Source organism: Trachemys scripta, chromosome 11, assembly GCF_013100865.1.
Source record: "Trachemys scripta elegans isolate TJP31775 chromosome 11, CAS_Tse_1.0, whole genome shotgun sequence".
Taxonomy (NCBI): Eukaryota; Metazoa; Chordata; order Testudines; family Emydidae; genus Trachemys; species Trachemys scripta.
The window spans coordinates 2,583,619-2,607,781 of record NC_048308.1 but is presented as its reverse complement, the minus strand read 5'-3'; positions in this window follow the sequence as shown (position 1 = coordinate 2,607,781).

The following is a 24,163-nucleotide window of genomic DNA, read 5'->3' as shown; positions in this document are numbered from 1 at the left end:
CTGTTGCCCTTCGTTTCTCTTCTCCCTGAACCAGCATGACTCTGCTACTTCGGAGCCTTCACCCCCCGGCACTTAACCTAGGTTATGAAAACCAGGCTGCTCTCTCTCTCTCTTTGTTTCTAGCAATCTCTTCTGTGTATCGCCAGCTGCCGAAGACACAGCCTGGTTCGGTGCAGGGCACAGCAGTGAGTAAGGGTAGCATGGCTGGGTGGCATGCCTGGGGTGGATCGGACATGGCGGCACTTGTGTAAAACAAGTCAGTTCAAGGCCTAGCTGTTGTTTATTGCTCTCTTTCTCCAGATCCTGGGTAGGTGGCTGCAGGACACATTTCGCTCTGGGCTGTATATCGCACCTCGGATGGGCTGAGGAAAGGGACCCGTGGCAGGACATGACACAATCCAGGAAATGTAACCCTTGTTTCAGTCCCCACTGAGGGATTTCAGCCCCCAGGGACATAAAAACATAAGAATGACCTACAGGATCAAACAAATGGCCCAGCTAGTCCAGTATCCTGTCTTCCAATAGTGGCCAGCACCAGATGTATCAAAGGGAATGAACAGAACAGGGCAATTTATCAAGTCATCAATCCCCTGTTTTCCAGTCCCAGATTCTGGCAGTTGGAAGTTTAGGGACATCCAGAGCATGGGGTCATGTCCCTGAGCATCTTGGCTAATTGCCACTGATGGATCTGTCCTCTGTGAACTTATGTCATTCTTTTTTGAACCCAGTTATACTGTTGGCCTTCAGAACATCCCCTGTCAAGGAGTTCCACAGGTTGACAGTGCATAGTTTGAAAAAGTACTTCCTTTGGTTTGTTTTAAACCTGCTGCCTGTTAATTTCATCAGATGACCCCTGGTTCTTGGGTTATGTGAAGGGATAAATAACACTTCCTTATTCACTTTCTCCACACTGGTCATGATTTTATAGACCTCTATCATATCCCCCCTTTGTCGTCTCTTTTCTAAGCTGAACAATCCCAAGTCTTTTTAATCTCTCCTGGTACAGAAGCAGTTCCAGCTCTTTTTCACTGCCCTTCTTTGTGCCCCTTTCAATGTAACATATCTTTTTTGAGATGGAGTGACCAGAACGTCATGTAGAATTCAAGGTGTGGGTGTGCCCTGGATTTATATAGGAGCATTATGATCATTACTGTTTTATTATCTATTTCTTTCCCAATGGCTCCTAACATTCTGTTCGCTTTTTTGACCGCCGCTGCACATTGAGTGGACGTTTTCATAGAACTATCCATGATGACACCCAACTTTCCTGAGTGGTAATAGCTCCTTTAGACCCCATCATTTTGCATGCAGAGTTGAGATTATTTTTTCCAATGTGCCTTACTTTGCACTTATCAGCCTTGCTAAGTCACTGGTGTAGCTATACCAGGCCAAGCTCCTAGCATAGACCGGGGAATCGGCTAGCAGCGGTAATTTGCATAAGTGCGATTTGCTCCTTACTTGAGACAGGGGTGAGCAGCATGGATGCAAAGGGAGAGGCATAGCTTTGCCTGCCTATTCTCGGGGGTTAGACCAGCGCAGCTCTGGGCACATCCCTATGGAAAATCCCCAGTGTAGATAAAGCAGGGCCTTGGGGGTCGGGGGAAGCACACTGACTGCTGGTGTGCTGAGGACCCCTCCCCCCCTCATGCTGGCCAAAACCATCCGATTATTTCCTTGTGCTTCCCTCTTTGTCTATAACCATCTGTTGTCTTATACTTAGCTTGTAAGACCTTTCATAGGCGCCGACTCCGTGGGGAGAAAAATTAGCGGGTGCTTTGCACCCACTGGCAGCCAAACTCCCCCCTCTTCCCCCAGCACCTCTCCCCTGCTGATCACTCCTCCGCCTCCCTCCCAGTGCCTCCCGCCCACTGCGAACAGCTGTTTAGTGGCCTGCAGGTCGGCTCTGGGAGGCAGGGAAGGAGCGGGGATGAGGCGTGTTCGGGGGATGGAAAGAGGCGGGGTGGAGCAGGGGCGGGAAGAGGCGGGGTGGAGGCTTGGGGGAAGGGGTGAAGTGGGAGCAGGGCCTGGGTCAGAGGGGCGGGTCGAGCACCCCCTGGGTAGAGGGGAAGTCGGTGCCTATGAGACCTTTGGGTTAGAAATTGCCTTTTTGTTCTGTGTTTGTACAGCACCCAGCGCATGACTAGGGCTCCTAGCTGCTACGATAATACAAGCAATAAACAATAAGTCCCATTTGCAAAAGGGACATAGACATTCAGGAGCCTAAGTCCCACTGACTTCCGCGCTGTGGAAATGTATTTCCTTCTGTACTATCTTTAAAAGGAGTCCAGAAAAATCCGGGACAAACATTAGAACTGGGACATTTGATTGGCGCATCATTGCGTGAGCTCAGAAATGCATTTGCTCAGCGCTACTGTTTAACTGGCTTCTCCGGTCTCTTTCCTTTTTGTGGGATGAATGTTTTGCTCTTGAGCAGAGGAGGTGGGAAGCTGGGAGGAGGCCACAAATGGGCTCTCTGCCCTCTACCTCTGGGTGACGTGTTTCTAGCCAGGAGGAGGTTAACTTGGTTCTGGATGTTTTTCTTCACTGAGCCGTTTGATGGCTTTCTTTGGCTTCTTAAAGCTTCACAGCGATTCCTCCTTGTACTCTGCCATACAGCTGCAGATCAAGGACTAGCGCTGGGTGAGACACATATTGCAGTATGCCTGCATTCTGCTGTGGCATTGATTATACTGCGTGCCGTTCCACAAGGGAATCCATGGGGCTTAACATAGCGGTGGTCATGGCGGAGGATTTCACATCAGCCACTGCTGAACTGCGGCTACCTCTGGGGTAGAACACGGCAGCTGCTTCACGGTCCATACAACAACATTACACAACAAGCTGAGCTGCATTAAGCACTGTTAAATGACATGCAGGGAAAATGTTGCGAGCCAGGCTTTCATCTTAGAGAGACCACCCCAGTGGAGTGAGCAAGGAAGTGAATTTTGTTGAACTCCCAGGAGGTGGCCTGGCTTAAAATCAGGCTGAATCAGGCTCTGACATTGTAACAATCTTGCCTCCCCCCCAGGTGGTCCCACCAAGCAGGTCTGACTGCCTTTGAAGTGGAGCGATCATTTTGTACAATGATTATTATTTTCAATCTCGTGTTGAATTTTGCTGCTGCTGCTTTCATCTTTCGTAACTGAGAAAAGCTCCGCTCCACTGGAGGGTTTGGTTTCCCCTGAGGTTCCTGCTTTGCATTATTACCCGACTTTCCAGCTGGATTGGACGGAGGGTATCAGGACTCCAAAGTTAAGAGGCTGCCTCGTGATCACAGTTTGGGAGTCAGCGCCTTGTGCAGGATTTAAAAGCTGGGGTCTTTTTTGCTTCGTTTTCTAACCACAAAACCATGTGGGTCCCATTGACTACTGAATGTAACACCCCCTGGGAACCTCCTTTTGTGTACACCCAGTTATTATCCCCCGTGTATTGATTACACTGTTATTAACTTTTCAAAGAGGAAGGTGTTTAAGAGAAATAATCAGAGTGTATTCTTCCCCGGCGCACTAGTATTAGTGTTCCTCTCTCTTCCATTTCTAGCCGGGGCTGTTCTTTCTCTTTTATTTCCAGATCTTTTTGTTTTTCCTTTTCTGAGCCAAACCCTGGCTTTTGTTGCTGTCACGCCTCCCGGATAACGATCTGGGATTGTGGAATGCTGCCACAATTGCTTTCTGAACCCGGTGGCTGGTTTGGTGGCCTCTGAGAACGCAGCTCACCAGTTCCCAGTTCACAGACTCACTTCCCCATCTGTCAGTAATTGCTACTCTTGTTGCAGATCTCAGCAGGGAAACCAAGGACCCAAGTGCATAGGGAGACGGCGCTTGCACAGATGAAGGCTGGGAATGGGGAAGTACCTTACTGTATTCTTGTCACTGGAAGTTAATGGGCGGGATGGTCTAACAGGCCTTTCCCATTTTTAGCTTCTACAACCTATATGTTGAAAGCACATAAATGAGAGTTTATTAATCCCTGGAACAGCCGGTGAGGCAGGCGTTATTCCCATTTTACATCTGGGGAAACTGAGGCACAGAGTGGTGAAATAACTTGCTCGGGGCAACAAATCAAGTTAGTGGCAACACTGGGATTAAAATGGAGTCTTCCTGACTCTCAGCTGGGTGTGTCATCCTCAAAGGAAAACAGTGTGCACCTGCTGATCACACTCTGCAACAACCAGAGAGAAGCTATGAAGAGAAGGTGATGGATCGTCCCCCATTTCCACGATACATGGAATCAAGCAAGAGGTGTTTATTAAAGAAAACAAACAGCCTTCCTCACAACTTGAGTTCCAGCTTTGTCTTTTGGTTAGCAGTGACCACACCCTGCCTGGAAGTCTGTACAGCGACATCTAGTGGCTGAATTTTATACTGCAAGTAAATATACCATCACCTCCATTGACCCAAATTCTCTAAGGCCTTGATCCTGCATCATTTAAATCAGTGGGAGCTTTGCCATTGACTTTGAGCATGCCCTAACTGTTTGGAATTCACCCTGAGTCTCTTCTCCTCCTTTAGCTTTTGCTGAAGGAAACCCTTCCCCCCGCATCGTTTATAATTTGAATGATTATTTATATTGCTCTAGTGCTTAGGGGCTCCAGCCCTGCCATCTAAGGAAGTAGACGGTTCCTCTCTCTTCCCTTTCATGTGTCCCATGAGCTTCTTAATCACTTTGCATCAGTCAGCTCCAGATTCCAGGGCTTTCGTGCTACTTTTAAACAAGAGCCAGTGGCTCCCTGTGGAGATAGGAATGAGCAACCCTGCCCCCAAACACCGCTGCTCCCAGGGGATCGGCGCTCCAAGCCCACGTCAGGGATCTTGTAATCCAGATAAGGGCTGTTTTCATCCTCGACGCATTCGTCAATTGCAGATATTTTTCCCTAGGCTGTAAAATATTATTGACAGCTGGTGAACTGCTTTCCCGTAAGAGAAATCCTCTAGTCGGGGTTGTTGAGATCACTTCCCTCTGCACGGTGAATGGACTCCGGGCTGTGGAAACATCACGGGGGGAGGCTTCTGTTAACCTCCTGAGGCATCCTTGATTTCAGAGGCTGTTTATTGCCAGCGCATGTCAGGTCCTGTTGGACAATACGATGCTTTTGGAGAATGCGACTCCCTGATCTTTGACGGCTTTGCTGAGGCCAGCATTTAAAACCATCCTGTAGCGGATCAGATTTATTCTGTGTTTGTATAGCGCCTAGGACAATGGGTCCTGGTCCTTGACTAGGTCTCCTAGGAGATCCTAGTTGAGGTTGGTCCTGCTTTGAGCAGGGGGTTGGACTCAATGACCTTTCAAGGTCCCTTCCAGTTCTAGGAGATAGGATATCTCCATTAATTTAAAACAGGATTACTTGTGGCATGCATGTGATGAAGTGGGTTTTAGCCCACGAAAGCTTATGCTCAAATAAATGTGTTAGTCTCTAAGGTGCCACAAGTACTCCTGTTCTTTTTGCTGATACAGACTAACACTGCTGCTAGTCTGAAACCTATATTAATTATATTGATTACGTAAGAATCCCCAGTTGTCACCTTGAGGGTTGACTGCTTCTTGTCCCAAGATCAGGTCCAGTATTATTAAAATTCCTGTATAGCTGGGAATCTCGATGTGCACCATTGCACCACTCACACTGTAGGACCCTGTCTCTATTTACAACAGTGTAATAATACATTTAGCAAAGTCACAAACCCTCCAACTCAGTCAGGAAAATAGAGATAGTGCAGAATGTCCCTCTGCACATCCGTATACTCACACCATCCCTTGCAGAACAACCGGAAATGTCAGCCATCGTCTGCCTCCTCACCATCACCTGCCTCCTCATCACCAGCGTCCCTCATCCTGGCACCTCCCAAGGGCTACACCTCTCTCTCCTCCACACGCAGGCTGGGACACAGCTTTCATAATACATTATGCTGACGCCTCTATGTCTAATGCACACTGAGTAGGGGTTTCTCCCCTTTTCCTTGTTCGTATTTACTCACCCTCCTAATGTTGGGGTGTCCTTCTCCTATAGGCCAGTATATTAATGATTTCAACTCATCATGTACGTCAGACATTTGCGGATGTGCTATGCAAAAACCGGCCTTAGCTCACGTTCCTGTGGTTGGCTGGGGTCATTATGGACAAATTTCCCCCTTTACCAGTTCCTGAAAACTTAGGGGTGACCCTTAGGCCGTTTATCTGTGCCAGAGTTCACAGGCCTCAAGCCTTATGCTAACAGAGGAAGCCAATGTTGTACAGGATACAGGCCTGACGGTTCCTTGCATTAGTGCTGAATATAATAAAGGCAGAATATAATAAAGGCAAGGCAATGGATATACTAAAGGCAAGCTAGCCCTACGGCCTACACTGGCTAACAGAGATGAGACCATTGGCCAGGATTGCGAGGTGGAGAAGGAGGACAAGACCCCGGCGTCCGGGGAGGCCATCCCGTTCCAGAATGGCTTCGCAACTCCTGCCCGCTCCATTATCTGAACTCCGGATTATCCAAATACGATCCGTGTCCCCTTGCTATTCGGATAATGGGGAGTACATTGTCATGATAATGATGGTACTCTGTGAAAATGAAATGGGAATTACAACCTCGGTTAGCCGGATGCTGTCCCTGGGAGGGATGTTTCCATGCTCTTTGCAAGTCTGAAATATCAAAGGTGTTGCCCTGTGTATTTGCCCTGTCCTCTGTGAGACAGGGACTGTGTGTGTGCCCAGCGCCTCGTGCAATGAGGCCCTGATTGCAGCCGGGGCTGCTAAGTTCTACCATCATAAAAACCCTAGTCATAAGGGACAGTTGCAGAGGTCAGTAGGAGCCTTATTGACAATATGGATTTTTATAGATCCATAGATTTTAAGGCCAGAAGGAACCATTATGATCACCTGGCCTAGTAGTTCCCGGTGCAAGCCCACAACTCCTGCCTGAGCTAAAGCAGATCTTTGAGGCAGACGTCCAGTCTCGATTTAAAGGCGTCAAAAATCGCTGCCTTAGGTAGGATTTACTTCCCTGCCTTAAATAGGACTAAATCATCCCAGCCAGGGCTTTGTCAAGGATTGTCAGGCTTGACAAAGCCCTGGCTGGGATGATTTAATTGGGGTTGGTCCTGCTTTAAGCAGGGGGTTGGACTAGATGACCTCCTGAGGTCCCTTCCAACCCTGATAGTCTATGATTTACATATGGCGGGAATCCTTTGTCTTTCAGTGTGATTTCTCCTCCCCCGCAGTGGAAAAATGCTGGTATTCTATGAGGGAGTCCAGTACCAGGTGACATGATCACATGACCCTGCAGCGTCAAAGCACCCATGAGTCAAAGGTTGTTTGTAGCATCCCAGGAAGCTTCTCAGGACGGTGGGAGATTAACATCTTCCAAGTCCTATTGTTCTCCCTAACGGCCCACCCAGACTGAGGGCATTCTGTCTGGTGAGTGTTCCCCAGGTGAAAACACTTTTGTAACTGATACAGTCAATATTCCTAACTTCAGATACACAAATGATACATGCCTACAGACAGGATAATCACATCCAGTAAATCATAACCTTTCCAATGATATCTCACATGACCCACCTTGCATAAAATACATCTTAGGGCTGGTCTACACTTAGTCCGGACTTCGGACTAAGGTACGCAAATTCAGCTACGTTAATAACGTAGCTGAATTCGAAGTACCTTACTCCGGACTTACCGCGGTCCAGACGCGGCCGGAAGTCTCCCCCCGTCGACGCCGCGTACTCCTCTCGGCGAGCTGGAGTACCGGTGCCGACTGTGAGCACTTCTGGGATCGATCCCAGAACATCGATGGCGTGCCTCCGGACCAGCCGGTAAGTGAAGACTAGGCCTTAGTTATGCCCTATTGATATCATAAGCCTATCTCTATGAAGAATATGGGGCGTAGTGTCACACCACCATCCTTGATTTGCCTGGATCACAGCTAGATAAAGCCCAGACGCGTCGACCTGTGGTGATGTATTTTAATTTACTGTTCATTACAGTGTCTCTTGCTAGCGACCAGCCTTGGAGAGGATCACAGTGTGTTACTTACAGCTAACAGAGTGACTTCTTTAGTGCATATGGTACGCGCGTGTGTGTGTTTGTTGCCGAGGGTGCCAGGTTTTATCTCCATGTGGCGTGTTTGCATGTGTGTGGCCACAGTTCATCACAGCAAATCAGAGCCTGTATCCTGGGTTGGAATTTGTGCTTGGGCCATCTCTCTCTGTAACTGGAGAAACAAATAGCCCAGATCTGCACATTGGGGTGTCCAAATTCCTATCCAAATTGTGCCTTGTTTCCAATAGCCACATTCCTATCAGTCAGTTGCAAAAGATGTGTTGACAACCAGGGCTGGCTCCAGGGTTTTTGCCGCCTTAAGCGGCGGAAAAAAAAAAAAAAGAAGCCGCGATCGCGATTGGCGGCAGCTCCATCGCGCCACTTTCTTCTTCAGTGGCAATTCGGCAGCAGGTCCTTCCCCCCGAGAGGGACAGGGACCCTCCTCCGAATTGCCGCCGAAGAGCCCGACGTGCTGCCCCTTCCCCTTGGCCGACCCAAGCACCTGCTTGCTCAGCTGGTGTTGACAACAACATGGAATGTTCCATTTTGTGTCCCACCTTGCCAAGGTTCTACAATTTAATGTGCTGTGTGCAGGGTCCTTCTGAGGTGCGCTGCCTGATGAGGCACATGCCCCCTACATTTTCTAATATTTGGATTTTCTTTTCCTGGATCTGCATTAACAGGAAGAACAGGGCAACAGAAGATGGTTCTCGCGATGGCACTTTAGTGATTGCAACTGAGCCGAGGTCAACAAGCTGTGAAAAAACACAAACTGACGGTCGTGTGGCAGCAACAGATTTCACTGGTGCCCTTCCACCCCTCTTAAACCTTTGGAGAGACTGGTCCTAAATCTTTTGCACATGCAAACTCCCACATTTGCATGTCTGTGTATTTGCAAGTATTTGCAAACTGGGTAATTAGTCATTTAATTACACCCTACACTAACTAATTTGCCTGGGCAAATGCAGCATGTACAATTGCAATTTTTGCATGCACAAAACTCAAGTGTGAAAAATACCTGTGCAAACCTTTGATGGCAGGAAATAGCGGGTGTAAGTTTCGCTGTCACTTTAAATACTAGAATGAAGGGAAATGTTTTTGCAAATCCATTTGCTGATTGTGCAAGAGGCCCGATCAATTCCAGAATCTCTGAGGATGGGACTCATTGTCACCCATTCTTGCAAGCGTAAAACAGAAACCTGAATCTTTACGGCCAACCTCTTGTTTTGCCAAGCACGCATTCCTCACTTAAACTTCCTCCAGAAACCTTCTCGTTTCCTTTGTTATCATTGGTTGCATTTTATTTTTGCCAAATGATAGTGAAATTCCCCTAAAAGTTCCAGCTGAATCTTGCCAGAAGATGTTGAAATCCTCAGATTTGCCAAAACCAGTTTGAAATGTTTTCCTCCCATCCGGCTACACTTCAAATTCACGTCGCAAAGTTAAAAACTCAAACATTGCACCTCTGATTTTCGTGCTGGTGCACATTTGATTGCACCTCCTTCCTGGGTTGTAGGAGAACAGCATCCTGGGAGGAACTATTGGCATTTAAGGGCACGTCTACACTACCTGCCGGATCGGCGGGTAGCGATCGATCTATCGGGGACCGATTTATCATGTGTAGTGTAGATGCGATAAATCGATCGCTCTCCCGTCGACTGCTGAACTCCAGCTCAGCGAGAGGAGGAAGCAAAGTCGACGGGGGAGCGGCGGCCGTCGATCCCGCGCCGCGAGGACGCGAAGTAAGTAATTCTAAGTCGATCTAAGATACGTCACCTTCAGTGAAGTTGTGTATCTTAGATCGATCCCCCTCCCCCCCGAGTGTAGACCAGGCCTAAGAGTGCTGAAAGCACCATTGTCATATCTGAATCCTGCTGAGCTCTTCACCTTAGTGGTATCTTGTGGCAATAAGTTCCACAGGCTGTTCTGATAATAAAGAGCTCTTTGGTTTAACCTACAAAGGTGTAACAGATTGTCAGCATCTAGCCCAATGGGGGCCTGGTTTGTGACTGAGGTAATACAAACAATAATACCACCACCACAATGGCTGGAAGTTGAAGCTAGACAAATTCAGACCAGAAATAAAGGGCGCATTTTTAACAGCGAGGGTAATTAACCACTTGGAGAATCTACCTAGAAGGTTGTTCATCACTGGCCATTTTAAAATCAAAGATGGGATGTTTTTGTAAAAAAAATGTGCCCATGTTCAAACAGGAATTATTTTGAGGGCGGGTATAGGGCCTGCGTTATGCAAGAGATCGGACTAGATGATCTCTGTGGTCCTTTCTGGCCTGGGCATCTATGTCTAATTGCGTGAAAAAGGTATTTCCTTTGGTCGGTATTTCAACTTGCCACCGGTCAGTTTCACTGATGATCCCATGTTCCTGGGAGAGGGTGAACAGAAAGTCCCAATCTACCTTCTTTGTCTCACGGGTGGAAATTTTGCTCTGAAGGACACTGTGCGTTTTGCATCTTTCCAAGCTTCCTGTTGGGACCTGACCAATCCCAGTACATGCAGGTGCCCATCACAGGCTCTTCCAGCATATTCACAAGGCACATGTGTGTAGAGGCAGCCCTTTGACGGACAGCCAATGAGTGCCCCTCGCACAGCGTCTTGATACGGTCACCTCTGAGGCGGTCTTGCCTTTCAGTAGATGCTCCCCCACCAGCGGCAAAGGGCCCGGCAGGCTCAGAAAGCTCTGGTCTGTCCTCTCCCACAGCTGCTGTGTATTGTGTGAAGGTCCAGGGTGGGTCTGGTGAGCAGGACATTCACAGCTCCACTGTAGGGTCAACAAAAAGGAACTTCCGCTCGTAAACAGCTCATTAGCCACTCGCTTTTATGAGTCATCGCATCCAGCTCCAGATGGGAATGCCGGCTGGGCTTGCTCTTCTGGCAAATCAGCCGTTCCCTTCTGACTAGCAGTGGCCGGTTCCTCCCGCCATCCCACCCTGCCGATCAGGACAAGAGACGCTTTCCCCTCTTTAGTGCAGCTCAACGCAACAGACCAGAGGGACTGGGGACCTCCCCCTGCAACCGGCCTAAGAGAGCACAGCTCCAAGCAGAGCTAAGTGGAGAAAGCAGAGGAAAGCCGCCGTTTTGAGGGGACACCATTAAAATAACACCGAGCAGGCAGGAGAGAAGGAGGAGATGAAATCTTGGCCTCACTGAAGTCAATGGGAGTTTTGCCACTGATTTCAGCATGGCAGGATTTCACCCGTAGAGGGGGGTCTCACCCCCATAAGCCCCCGTTGAGCTCCTGCCCCAGACCCCTCTCCCACTGCGGGAAAGGCAGCCCATCTTACAGCAGGTGTGACATCAGGGCTGCTGTCAGAGACCCGTCAGGCTCCTAGCTGTCGCTTTATTCAGGCCCCGCTCACTCTGTGACAGACATTAAAAGCCGGGAGTTGATCTGCTCATTGGCATGAAAGAACTAGCGCCATGCAAAGAGCTACGCACGAGGGGCCATTTGCGGTGGCCAGCAGCAAGGTTTCTTGGTTCTACAAAACCCAGAGACTCTGCTAGATATTCTTGAGAGCCACCTACTGGCACCTATCCATTAGTTCACAATTTGCACCAGGTAAGATTGCACTAAAGGCACCAAGGGAGCTGGCATTTGCTCCTGCACCCTTAGCCATTCCAGGAGCATCCTCTTCCTCCTTTGAACGCCTCTCGCACCATCATTAAGAACCAGTCTAACCATCTGCATTTATAGCCCCCAAAGCGTCTCCGCTATTGGGCAAGGGCATTGGCTTGTGGCCTGAGGTCAGATGGGATCCATATGCAGCCAGCTAGCCCATGTACGGGGCGCTTAGACAGATTGCCGATAGCTGCACATTTTAATAGAGACAGACAGAGCAGCTTTTATCTACGGCAGCAGGGGCTTGACATCAACCTGGCAGGTCGTTCAAGCCCTGGTTTTAATGGGCGATTTTCTCTTTCCCTTACAATATGTGCTCCTTTGTGATGCTGCCGGGAATTGTCGTGCTGCTGTCTGAGATAGCCAGATCTTTATTAGATGCAGCAGAGATCTCTGGCAAAGTGAGACAGAACCCCAGGCGTGAGCAAAGGGATCACACCATGGACAGCTCAGACAATGCAGCCAGACCTGTGGGCTGCTAAAAGCAAGGTCTTCACCCCACCCACCAGGAACAGGCTGGCTGAAAGCCCCCTGGGTTCAAACCCCAGTCATTCTTGCTGCACTCGGGACTTGAGAAATTTGAGCAGATGGTGGTTTCCCCACTCCTTTAGTTTACCAGCAAACCTCCATCCACTATTCCCCCAAGAGTAACATGCAGCCCTTCTGCACACGTTGCCTGTGTCCCCCATTTGCGGAGGTGACCCCCAGCCAGCCAACTCAGATGTGGGGCTAGGCTGGGCTATCTGGTAGTTCCCAAGTGAATGGACTTGCAGGTGCCCTGTATTTGAACTGGCCCTGGTGCACTCCGCTAATTTCTATCTAAGGTATTTATCGGGGGCTTCATCGAGAGGATCAGAGCAGCTCACAATCTTTGTAGTGTCTTTGTCCTCACTGTGCTCCTGTGAGGCCGGGCAGAGCTATTGTGCCCATTGTACAGAAGGGCGACTGAGGCATAGTGCCTTAGTGACTTGCCTACGGTCACACAGGAAATATGTGGCTGAGTCGTGTACTGAACCCAGGTCTCCGGATAGCATCGCTAGGAGCTTCCACTCTGTGACTACGGATTGGGCCCCAAGCGTGCAGTGTAACCCATTGTGCTTCCTAGTAAGAGCCAGCCCCCTGTTAAAGGGACAGTACACCGTGGAACCGGGCTGTAATCTCAGGGTTTTTTCCACTGGTTGTTTCCCTTTACATCTGGAAAGTGGCGCGGACACCTCCCCCGCCACGCCTGTGTGTGCGGACTGCCTGCTCCCATTTGCAATTGATCACCCACCTGTCGCAACTGTTTACACGGGAAAAGTAACAGGAGGAAACAGGAGGGGGCAGCGCCATGCGCCCACCCATCCATGGACCACCGCGAGGTCTGCTGATCAGGATGCAGTCTGAGAGCCTCCTGCTTAATGAGAGCTGGATGAGGCTGGGTTTGGCAAAAGACACCTGGAATCTGAACACAGTGGCAGGCCCAGACCCGCGCCATCACGGCTGTTTGAAGGTTCCAGGGGTTGGAAGTGAGATATGGGAGCCTTTCCCCTCTCTGTCACCGGAGCACGTCCAGCCCTGGATGGAAGTGGCTGACCCCTGTTGCTTTCTGAACAGAGCTGGCATTTTCCATAGGACAGGTGCCCACATCACTAATCCCGCCACCCCCCCAATACACAGTCGACTCTAATTGGCCCGGTTGTTGGTAGAGAGGCCACAGAGCGAATGGCTCTTGGAGAGGGATTTCCCCTCTACATTAAGTCTGAGACAGGTTGGTAGGTCAGTGTACACTGATGTTGCTCCTGTGATGTGCAGGAGGTCAGACTAGATGATCATGAAGGTCCCTTCTGGCCTTAAATGATGTGTCTACACTGCAATATAAGGCCAGGGTTAGCTCAGGCCTAACCCCCAACTCCTGTCTATACACAAAGTGCGTTAACCCAAGGCTCAGATCCAGAGACCCAGGACCATATAGGGGTGGTGTTTTCAAGGACACGGACATGTAGGGTGACCAGACAGCAAGTGTGAAAAATTGCGACAGGGGGTGGGGGGTAATAGGAGCCTATATAAGAAAAAGCCCCAAATATCAGGACTGTCCCTCTAAAATCGGGACATCTGGTCACCCGATATGGGAGGCCCTTTTTGTTGTGCGGCCTTGTATTGGATGACACAACTCAGTCAGTTTGGCCAGATGTTTTAACGGCAGGTCCCATCAGCCCAGCGGCTTGTCTCTGAGAGGCTGACACAACACCCTGTGCTGCACACATTCATTTAAATGGAAACCTCCAGGAATACCCTCGGGCCTACAGCCATATTTTCTCATCAGGCAACAAAAGGCGAGACTGAAGGTTGTCTTTGCTCTAGGCCCCTGAACATTTATGGTAGGAGTACGACTATCTGGAACCCGGATGTGCAGCACCAGCTTTGTAGTGTGCTGAGATATGGGGCCAAATTCTCTGCTGGTGTTAATGGGCCCAGTGCCATTGACTTCACTGGCGGTTTGCCATCATAGGCCAGCAAAGAAATCCCTATTTGTGTAACAGTCCCACTTAAAACACCCCAAAGCTGCCAGAAATCACCTTTCACTATTCGTAAATTAAAAATTCCTGAAGTGGGTGAAGAGTCATTAATTGCAATTTCTTATCTGCAATAATAAGAAGAATAAATAATTAGTGCCTTGGATCCCGAAGGACCCCCAAGTGCTTCAGTAACTCAACATTGCAGGCCCAGTAACCACTGGAACAGACGATGTTACCCTGTAAGATCACTTGGAATTACAAGTTGAACTTTCTGCAGGGCATTTCTTTTCCAAGCAAACCAAAAAAATAAAGGAAGAAAGAAAATAGAAGTTGTTATTTTCTGTGACTCCTGCCTGGCTCTTTCCATTGGTTCACTAGATCTCCAGCCCCGTTCCAAGGAGAAGTGGAGGGGAAGTGGAATGGTAACATTTAAGGCTATTAAGATAAGGTGAAAGGCATCCAGCTGCAATTCTGGATGGCTTTCCGCAGCTGCACAGGGTGGTGCCGATACTACCTTGATCTGCCGTTGAGCGTTCCTAAATTAGCTCCCAGCAAAGAGGTTAAGCCTGTAAACTGAACGGTGCTGAATGTCTCTATGCTCTAACTCTTGCTTACCCTGGGAATTGAGGTAAACAATCCCGGTTGCTCAGACTATGAAAAATACGATTTGCCATTGAAATGTGTCTGGCCTAATTATCTTGATGCCGGCGTTTCCTGGCTCCGAGCCCACGGGATCCTCCAAAGGGTGTGATTTCAGACATCTCCAGTTCCCCAGAAAGGGGGCGTGGCTAGAACTTCATTACACCGGAGGATCTGAATTTCATGTCAATAACAGCACGGTGCCCGACTTGTGACATTTCTGGAAGGATTCTTTGGCCTCGGAGAACTTGAGTCTCCTGAGGGAAAGCTGGCTAGAGCCCAACACCAATCAAGTTCATATTGCCTGGGAGGAATCATCTGTGCAGAATGAGGGGCTGGCCCACAGGAAGGAAATTATTGCCTTAAGAGGGTGCTGTCTCGGCCAAGACGCAATGCCCAGCATGATGAATCAACATTACGAGGAGAGAGCTGATCTTCGTCTCATTGGAGCTGCTTTACCCCGAGGACTAAGGTAGTTGATGCATTTTGCCTATAAATTCCTTTTCGTCTGAACTTTTTTTTTGAAGCACATAGACTAAACATGATCCATAGGTCTTGGAACTGCCCGAGGGGCTATTTCTCCGCGTTGGGAAAACAGGGCCCTTCGGATGGTTTATAGCCAGCTCCACAGTTCGGATGGTTGACTGTGCAGGGCTTTTCCTGCTGGGTTTGGCGATACAAGAGGAGAGGTATGGCGGTCACTTCACCCCTTGCTCTGTGTGCTGAACTCCAATTAACTTTAATGAGAGCTACACACATGCTCTTGGGTCTCCTAAAGGACAAATTCCCTGTTTGCTTAGAGCAGTGCAAATCTGGAGTAAATCGACAGCACTATTGCTGATCTGCACCGGTGTAACAGAGCAGAATCAGACCCGCAGGCAGAGAAACCTCAGAAGCGTCAGCGTTTAGGACTGATTTAGCCCAGGCTTATAAATACACCTGGAGCCCCTAAGATTCCCTCCCTCTCCCCCAGTCTGGCACCCTCTCCAGCCCCAGCCCCTTCTGCAACAGACTTTTCGCTTCATAGAATCATAGAATATATCACAGAATAGCAGGGTTGGAAGGGACCTCAGGAGGTATCTAGTCCAACCCCCTGCTCAAAGCAGGACCAATTCCCAACTAAATCATCCCAGCCAGGGCTTTGTCAAGCCTGACCTTAAACACCTCTAAAGAAGGAGATTCCACCACCTCCCTAGGTAACCCCTTCCAGTGCTTTACCACCCTCCTAGTGAAAAAGTTTTTCCTAATATCCAACCTAGACCTCCCCTTGAGACCATTGCTCCTTGCTTTCCTGGTCCACTGACAGGATCTAGGACAGCTCACACCAGCTGAGGATCTTTCCCTGGACCATGACAATCAATGTCCTTTCACAAGGGCAGCAGAACCCACCCTTGCTCTAGCAATAGGAGCTAGACAGACAGATCTCCTTCACAATATCTTAGTCCCCTCCTCAAAAGCCTCCTTTACGGTACACACTAAAAATAACTAAAAGCCCCCAAACCAATATTCAATTATTTGCACTTGTAAATTGAGTGTTTCACACGTCACTACACATTCTCCCCCAGACAAAAGGAAACATCTGAGCTTCTGTTGGACAATTTCATTTTCCACACAAAGGCCCTTGCTCAGCCTGGTGGGTTGGATGCTATCGGTACCAGAACTAGGTATGATTATTATTTACCATTTGTAATGACAATCTATCACAGCAGCAACAGGTTAAAGAACTAGAGTCATTCGCTACAGAAATAATGTACTAGTAGGTACGTCTTTGTCCCATTCAGCGGGTGAAGAAGTTTCTGAACCTGCTCCAACCTCCAAGTTAACAGAGGAGACTCTTCATCTGAAGCAGGAGATGCCCATGCTTAGAAACTCTGGATTTGTGCCCTACAGAGGGCAACGTCATCATACATGCATCTGTTCACAGCTTGTACCATTAAGCCATGAAGAAATCAGTTCCAAAAACAGGGTGCTGGCTTTCACATCAGAGAAATTTGCTGGTGCACATGAAGACAAACACAGGTCTTGCTTTTCTCAAGTAAGTGGCCAAGCTTAGCGTGGGTTCTGTCCTCTGTGCACCCTGGAGATGTTGCAGGTGAGTGGATTCAGGCAAATAGATGCTTCTGAGACAATATTTTGATCAGCTCGATGGAGAGAAAACATTAACCCAGCAAAGCACTCTGGGCCTTATCCAAAGCATACTGAAGTCCAGGAAGCAGCCCCTATTGACTTCAGTGGACTTTGAGTCAGGCCCTTTATGAACAGGATGAGAGAAAATACCATTTTTTTCCACGCAAGACAGTGACGGCAAGGACACTGAATTCACAGTTGTCCATTCAGCAAAATATCCCGCCTTTCCAAACTGCTGATGCCGGGTATTTTTATCAGGGCATCTTAAGTAGTTGTCAATGGAAACCCCCCCATTAACTTCCATGACATGAGGATTAGGCCCATAGCCATCAATGGAAGCTGGATTGGGGTCTATTTGCAACATGGATTCACGAGCCAGGACAGAAACAAGAATTTGTTTGAGCTAATGGACGTTGGATCAGCTGTATGAAATGCAACTCTCTTTACTACCATTTAATGCCATGCTTAGACCAGGCTGAAGACTGCGCTTTTAATAAATTAAATGCTTGGACATGGTTAGAAGACCCGTGCAGTTATTTTACCCTCTGCAACAGAAGACACAATTTTGGCTGGTAACAGATATACCTTTCCCTACGGTTTGTTCCAGTTCATGGAGTCATCAGTCACATATGTATGGCATGGCTGCGTTCTCCAGGAGCTGGGCTTGAACCATCTCATGGGATGTAGCCCCACTGTGGCGTGGAATAGGAAATTCCTGTAAAGTTGGAACAGCCGGCAGATTCGCCCTGTTTCCGTTTACACAGGCAACATCTGCATCTTCCTGCTACTGCATTCGTGGTGGGGATAATCAAATTCTTCAAAGCCGAAGCCGCTCTTGACAGGAGGAGGAAGTGTATTTAATTCCCCACGAAAAACTCAGTGTGAAAGTGATGTTAATGTCCGTATCTCAGGCGTCCAAGGTGATGGTGCCTCTCTACTGACTTCCCTGCCTTGCTTGAGAATCAAAAGCTTCGGGCAGACGGTGCATGAGGGAGACCTGGATCAGCAAGTGGTCACTGATGACACCTGCCAGAGAAGTTTCTGTAGAGAGGAGATGGTGGAGGCCACTGTGAAGACGATCCAGGATCCACGGGGGCTGAGCCAGTAGGACAAGAGCACTTTGAGGGGCGTGGGAGGAAAGAGATGGGCTCAATACAGGAGTAACTGGGGGACATTCTGTGGAGTGTGTTATGCAGAAGGTCAGGACTAGATGGGACCTCTTCTGGCCTTAACAGTCTACGAATGATCCTTAGACAGGCAGGTTTGTCAACTGGCTGAAGAAGAGGGGCTTTGTCACATCCCATCAGTAGGGCCCTACCCCATTCACGGTCAATTTCATGGTCATTGGATTTAAAAAATCATAAATGTCATGATTTCAGCTATTTCGATCTGACATTTCATGTTGCTGTAATTGGAGGGATCCTGACCCAAAAAGAAGGGTGTGGGGGGGTTGCAAGGTTGTAGTGAGGTGTGTGTGTGGCAGTACTCCTACCTTTACTTCTGTGCTGCTGCTGGGGGCAGCATTGCTTTCGGAGCTGGGCAGCTGGAGAGCGGCGACTGCTGGCCAGGGCGCAGAAGTCAGGATGGCCTGGTATGGTATTGTCACCCTGACTTCTGCGCTGTTGCCTGCAGAGCTGGGCCCTCATCATCAGCCGCCACTCTCTGGCCGCCCAGCTCTGAAGGCAGCAGCGCAGAAGTAAGAGTGGAAATCCCGCCCCCCCCAAAAAAAATAACCTGGTGAGCCCCCTGCAACTCCCTTTTGGGCCAGGACCCCCAATTTGAGAAACACTGGTCTCCCCCGTGAAATCTTTACACGATAGGGTAAAAGCACACAAAAGACTAGATTTCATGGCGGGAGACCAGATTTCATGGTCCGTGAGGGCGTTTTTCATGGCCATGAATTTGTAGGGCCATCAGTGACCATTTCACAGCCTAAAGCATTTCACCCTGAGGACAACTGGCTTGACCTACAGCTTAACTTCTCCATGCTCAGCTTCACCCCTTTATACCAGCTCGGGTCACCTTGAAGAACTCCTCTCCACCCACGATATGCGTGCCCTTCAAATACCGGTAGATATTGATCATAGCTGCCTCAGGCGGGCTCTGCATGAAGGATCTTCTCATCTCTCACTTCACTTCACTTCACTTCTCAACTCCTTTTCCTGTTTCCACAGGGTCAGAGATGCCCACCATTCTTTGCCATGCCTTCTGGTCCATGGCATGGTTTTGTAGGTCTTGGAGTTCCAGTCTGTTTCTCTTCAAACTTCTCTTCATATGTATATTTAAAGCAATGCTCAGAGGTCTCGGTCAGGATCAGGGCCTCGTTGTGCGAGGTCTGGTACATGTCCTGAAAAGCGTACGCTCAAAGGACTAGATTCTCCTACTCTTAATCATACTGAGTGGCACCTTAATATATGAAATCAATGGGAACACCTGCGGTGTAAGCGTCAGTTCTTAATATCTCCCCCCTTGGTCCATTAGCTGGCTGAATTCTTATAGGCATCAAGGCAGGAGTGGGCCCTGGAGGATGGATTTGGGGAAGGAGAATGCAGTGGGGGTGGGGCCCTAGTGTATAGGTCATTAGGCATGCGTATATTGTAATATTAAATATTCTAAATTAAACCACGGATGGGCCCATGGCAATAGCCCTGACTCCGAGGGTCCCTCCCAGAGAAGGCCTGGCAGTCAGCCCCACCTTTACTTCTCCAACACCGTGGTTGAGGATTGAGATTCAAGAGGCTTTCCTTCAGTTCTCGGCTCTGCCACAGCCTTCCCAGCGTGACCTTAGGCACGTCACTTCATATACCCGAACCTCTGTTTCCCCATCTGTAAAATGGGAAAAATGGTGCGTCCCAGCCTCTTGGTGAGGTTGCTTGGATCAGTTAATGCCTATGAGATGCTCCCTTGCTGTGTGACAGAGGCCGTGGAAATAGCTAGATCCCAAACCATGGAAGGGCTTTGCAGGTTAAACCCAACTATTCAACTCTCACCTGGAAACTGATGAGATTAGATTAATATGAATTGGGAGGCAACCTACACTCTGCATTTCCTTCCTTTCGTCCTTTATGGATGGGTCAGCTCTGACTCCCACACTTTCCAAACACTCATGAAAAACCCATTAAGCGAAAGCAATGTGACAAACCCAGCTACACAACTCTCTTTTAAAAGGCCCCTTTTAAACTCAGGAACATTTTAGATGCAATCGATGAGATGAAATTGCAAAAACATTGTTTTAAGCTCCCCCGTCCCTTCCTGTGGACATGAACCCTTTCTAGCCTGGAAAAAAACTTCCCAAACCCCATCGGAAAAGGAGGATATTAAAAAACCAATCCCCAATATGCAGGGGTGTGTGAGTGGGGAGGAAGGGGACTGAACCAACCGGGCACCTGCATGGGAACAGTGCAGGATTCCTCCCTAGCGCTCTCTTCTATGCTAAGAGGATGATCTGGCTACAGAATACACCTTTATTATTACTTGTCCACTGACTGGGGATGTTATCCCAGCTCAGAGCCATGCGTAACACACCGACTCAGCAGTCTCCTGATCGCGTTCAGTGGATAGTTTCCAGGCTCTATGAGACCACTCGTGATACAAGCTAATGACATTATTCCTTTATTTCAGCCTTGGGGTAGAATCATAGAATTATAGAATATCAGGGTTGGAAGGGACCTCAGGAGGTATCTAGTCCAAGCCCCTTCTCCAAGCAGGACCAATCCCCAACTAAATCATCCCAGCCAGGGCTTTGTCAAGCCGGGCCTTAAAAACCTCTAAGGAAGGAGATTCCACCACCTCCCTAGGGAACCCATTCCAGTGCTTCACCACTCTCCTAATGAAAAAGTTTTTCCTAAGATCCAACCTAAACCGCCCCCACTGCAACTTGAGACCATTACTCCTTGTTCTGTCATCTGCCACCACTGAGAACAGTCTAGATCTAGTGTAGAAGGCTGCAGGATCAATCCTCACTGACCCCCTGTGGCTAGGTTCCTACTGCTGCTGCGTTTATTCTGGGGACATCGGCGCATGTCAGAGGGGGCATGTGCTGTTCTTTGGCACATCAGCAAAAGGGGCTACAGAGCATATAACTCTGGTTCCACGGCCCAGTCCTCACCTATACCAGTGTGATGGCTCAGGGACCCGCTGATGAGCCAGCACCCTCTATTCCCCCACCCAGAGTGACTCTGAAGTAATCTGAGCAGAGTGTGTCATGGGATGAACCAGGTTCAAAGATTCTATTATACTCTCCTAGTTAACATCACACCTCAGAGCCTTTCCAGTGATTTCTACCGTAGATGAGTGCTTAGCTCCCCCTGGAGCAAGTCTGGCTCAAGCTGCTGTTGACAGAGGCCTAATGTCTCAGGATGAGAGTAACCTGTCTGGGCCTACTCACCCAAAGCCCACTCAAGGCAGTGGAAAGACTCCCATGAATTGTTGTGGGGTTTAGATCAGGCCCTCTGTCCCACAGAAGCCTTGTCTTCTGCTCCCATTCTCAGCCGGGCAGGAGGATGTATGTGTGTTTCAGCCAGTGACAGAAACTGAATCTACTTCTCTTTACTTCCAACTCAGGTAACTCCATTCTGTTCTACCTTCCGACACGCCCTCCTGAAGTTTCAGTTGACGGTGAGATCCTGATTTACTTTCAGCTCAAATCCTGGGGGGTGGGTGTGTGTGTTGCTGTTAGCTGTTAAACAGCTGTCATGATTCACTCCAGAGATGGCTGCCTTTCAGTTGAGAGTCAAACTTGTGTGTGTGAGTGCACGTGTATATAGTGTGTGAGTGTGCCCATATACATCCATAGGATAAAAAACATTATATATCCCATATAAAAATATTACGATATTCAGTATTCTATAGTAGTGGTCCCCAAACGTTATAGTGTAATTCTATATTGTACTGTATTTTATTTAAAAGGGATAAACATCTCTTCTTGTTGGTAAAAATTGCACAGAACTTGGTGGTAGTCAATACTTAGGTCAATTTTTCCTTTAAGTCAATGGGAGATGAGATTGATCAAAGGCAGCAACATCTGACACGGTGTTTCATATCACACGCCTGCATCTCATTGGTAACACACACTTATTTGTTTACCCGAAGCATGGCTGTCACGGCCAGCACCTGGAATTGAACTAGGGACCTGTGGAGGGATATGCATGCGTCGCTAGAACTTGAGCTAAAGAACCAGCCTCCATAATGGGACTGGAAAAGACTCATGTTCTCTGTGAAGAGGAAACAGACCAGGACACATGGCACTCACCGACCAGTGGGTTACACCTAGAACACCCAAGATCAGAGCCCATGGTGCCGGGTGCTGTACAGACACAGAGTGAGAGGTAGTCCTCGCCCCAAAGAGTTTGCAATCTAATTAGAGAAGACACAGAATGAGAGGAGAAACAAGGGGGAAGTAAAAAGCAACAGAGGGTCCTGTGGCACCTTTGAGACTAACAGAAGTATTAGGAGCATAAGCTTTCATGGGTAAGAACCTCACTTCTTCAGATGCAAGATGCAAGGGGGAAGTAACTTACCCAAGGTCAAAAAGCAGGTCGGTGGCAGAGTCACTGGACCAGACCCTCCCAAGTACATTTTCTAAGGCGATTAGCGTATGATCCAGAATGGGGAAAGCACTGTCCATTGGTTAAAGAGGGAATCAAATGCTCTGGATTCTAGTGCCTGTTCTCTCATTAGCTCATGAGAGACCCACAGAGTTACTTCACCTTCCCCCTTGCCTTAAATTTTCCAATTGGTATAGAAGGGGAAATGGGCAAAGCTCCCAAACAGACTTAGGAGGCCAAGTCCCCTTGGTTTTAATGTGGACAACAACAGACCTACCCGGGTGTTCTGAGGCTTAATCAGTTAGGGTTTTATTTACCTTACTACAGAGGACTAACGCAGGCCACCGGGGTGGGTCTCAACTTTCATGCTTATAAAGTGCTTTGGGATCCGCCGATGGCAAGTGCCATTAAAGGAGTATTATTATTATTTCACCAACCTGTTTTTCCTTTTGGGTTTTATCTCACTGCTGCAAGTAAAAAACCAGTCTGCTTGGGGTTTTTTTCCACCCGCCTGGGAACATTCTCAATGTGGTTTAAAAAAAAAAAACAGAATTGAAAGGAAAGATGCTTTATTAATTTCTGAATTTCAGATCTGACTTTTTGTCCAAGATGTTCAAAAGCAGGTGCCTAGAGTAAGGCTCCCAAATCCAGATCCAGATCCTAAATCCATCAGGGGTGCTGCCTCTTTGAAAAGAAGGCCAACTGATTTAGGTGCCTCCATATGGATTGAGGAGTCTAATGTCAGTCACCCGGTTTTGAAAATCTTGCCATCTGTCTTAAAGAGCCCTGCAAACTGTAGGGGATTTAGGCTTGAGCAGGAGATCTCATTTTAAAAGTGCTTTCACTTTCATAGCCGGTTTGTGAAGAATATTAAAAAGTATTCAAGGAACCAGGGTGGGGAGCTGAATTATGTTGGTTTTGGTTTTCTTACCCAGAAGCTTCGTCATGAATTTTATTTCATAGGTGAAGATACAGTTGATCCAGGCTCTGCTTTAAACGATTATTTATTTTTATTAAAGTCCACTCGCTCCCTGGCCTCCTGGCTTGGCAGCCGTTGCCCTGCGCTTTCAACTGGAACATCTGAGTTTGGGAACAAACTCAAGTTCCCAGGACCTGGGCTGGCAGGGGCTAAGTACGTTGTGGAGACGCGGCATTTGAGTCCCCGAAAGAGGAGAAATGCCGGCGTAGCTCTTGGGTACGGGGAGATTCATGTTGGCTGCCTGAGGAGTCATTTGTCTGCCCTCCTAGCTGGAGGGTGACATGAGAGGCTTGTGCCATGGTGGGAAATGAGGGCATGGAATCGGGTTTTATTCTGGGTAGTGGAGACCAGGCTGAGACGCTAGGCATTTCTGCCAGACTATGGGAGAGGGAGAAAGTACTTAAAAGAGAGAAAGCAATTAGGGATACAAATAATTGAATTTTGCCTTTCACTGCAGTTTGAATTGGAAATGCCCACTGGGCTGCCGATCCTGTTCTCCATCTGTGTGGTGGGGTGGGAGGGGTGTGTATGGGTGGCGGGGGGGGAGGGGAATGTAACAGGTTACATCCTGTGCTGCCATGACAATTTAAGGACAATTTCCCCCATCCTGATCTCCTGGGGATCAGCCCGTGATGCTGATTCTGTGAGTGATGCCATTAGGAACTGGGCTGAGAAGCACAAAAACTCATTACACTTAGGAGACCAAGTAGT